This window comes from Arachis hypogaea, chromosome 7, assembly GCF_003086295.3.
Source record: "Arachis hypogaea cultivar Tifrunner chromosome 7, arahy.Tifrunner.gnm2.J5K5, whole genome shotgun sequence".
Lineage (NCBI taxonomy): Eukaryota > Viridiplantae > Streptophyta > Magnoliopsida > Fabales > Fabaceae > Arachis > Arachis hypogaea.
Window position 1 is genome coordinate 43,175,211 of NC_092042.1, and position 1,886 is coordinate 43,177,096.

Genomic DNA, 1,886 nt, shown 5'->3' on the forward strand with positions numbered 1-1,886 from the left:
GAATTGCACAGAAAAAGCTGGGCGTTCAAAATGCCCAGTGAAGAAGACAGACTGGCGTTTAAACGCCAGCCAGGGTACCTGGTTGGGCGTTTAACGCCCAAAAGGGTAGTATTTTGGGCGTTAAACGCCAGAATGTGCACCATTCTGGGCGTTTAACGCCAGGATGGCACAAGAGGGAAGATTTTGTTTTCAATGCAAATTTTTTTCAACTTTTCAAAATTTTTCAAAATCAAATCTTTTTCAAATCATATATTTTCAATCATATGTTTTCAAAATTGATTTCTTTCTATTCTCAAAAATACTTGCTATCAATTAATGATTTGATTCAACATCTCAAGTATGTTGCCTTTTCTGTTGAGAAGGGTTTAATGTTTGAATCATATCTTTTCTTGATAGCCAAGTTATTAATTTTCAAAATCAAATCTTTTTCAAATGTTTTTCAAATCATATCTTCTCAATCACATCTTTTTAAAACCAATCATATCTTCTTAACCACATCTTTTTCAAAATAGTTTCCAATCAAATCTTTTTGATTTCTAATTTCAAATTCTTTTTCAAAATCACTTTACTTCTTTCCCACTTTTATTTTCGAAAATCAAGTAGTGTTTTTTCAAAATGTTTTCAAAATCTTTTACTTAATTTTCGAAAATTACTTCCCTTCTTCTCACATCCTTCTATTTATGGACTAACACTATTCCTCAATGCAAAATTCGAACTCCATCTTCTTTGATAAGTTCGAATTTTCTATTTCTGCCTTCTAATTTTCTTTTCCTCTGACACCTCAAGGAATCTCTATACTGTGACATAGAGGATTCCCTATTTCCTTGTTTTCTTCTCTTTCATATGAGCAGGAGCAAAGACAAAAGCATTCTTGTTGAGGCTGATCCTGAACCTGAAAGGACCTTGAAGCGAAAGCTTAAGAGAAGCTAAGGCACAATTCTCTATAGAGGACCTAACAGAAATCTTCAAAGAAGAAGAACAAATGGCAGCCAAAAACAACAACAATGCCAACAATGCAAGGAAGGTGCTGGGTGACTTTACTGCACCTACTCCCGACTTCTATGGGAGAAGCATCTCTATCCCTGCCATTGGAGCAAACAACTTTGAGCTTAAGCCTCAATTAGTTTCTCTAATGCAACAGAATTGTAAGTTCCATGGACTTCCATTGGAAGACCCTCATCAGTTTTTGGCTGAGTTCTTGCAAATCTGTGACACTGTCAAGACTAATGGGGTTGACCCTGAGGTCTACAGACTTATGCTATTCCCTTTTGCTGTAAGAGACAGAGCTAGAACATGGTTGGACTCTCAACCTAAAGAAAGCCTGGACTCTTGGGAAAAGCTAGTGAATGCCTTCTTAGCAAAGTTCTTTCCACCTCAAAAATTGAGTAAGCTTAGAGTGGAAGTCCAAACCTTCAGACAGAAGGAAGGAGAATCCCTCTATGAAGCTTGGGAAAGATACAAACAATTAATCATAAAGTGTCCATCTGATATGCTTTCTGAATGGAGCATCATAGGTATTTTCTATGATGGTCTCTCTGAACTGTCCAAGATGTCTTTGGATAGCTCTGCTGGAAGATCTCTTCATCTAAAGAAGACGCCTACAGAAGCTCAAGAACTGATTGAAATGGTTGCAAATAACCAATTCATGTACACTTCTAAAAGGAATCCTGTGAACAATGGGACTAATCAGAAGAAAGGAGTTCTTGAGATTGACACTCTGAATGCCATATTGGCTCAGAATAAAATATTGACTCAACAAGTCAATATGATTTCTCAAAGTCTGTCTGGAATGCAAAATGCACCAAGCAGTACTAAGGAAGCTTCATCTGAGGAAGAAGCTTATGATCCTGAGAACCCTTCAATGGAAGAGGTGAATTACATGGGAG

At 37.0% G+C, this 1,886-nt stretch overlaps 1 non-coding gene across 1 annotated transcript; it reads right to left on the minus strand.

Moving 5' to 3' along the window:
* Nucleotides 1–1,387: 1,387 nt before the first annotated feature.
* LOC112704725 (small nucleolar RNA R71) lies at nucleotides 1,388–1,495 on the minus strand. The gene has a single exon (XR_003155335.1). It is a non-coding gene; the product is annotated as a small nucleolar RNA R71 (small nucleolar RNA).
* Between the last annotated feature and the right edge of the window lie 391 nt (nucleotides 1,496–1,886).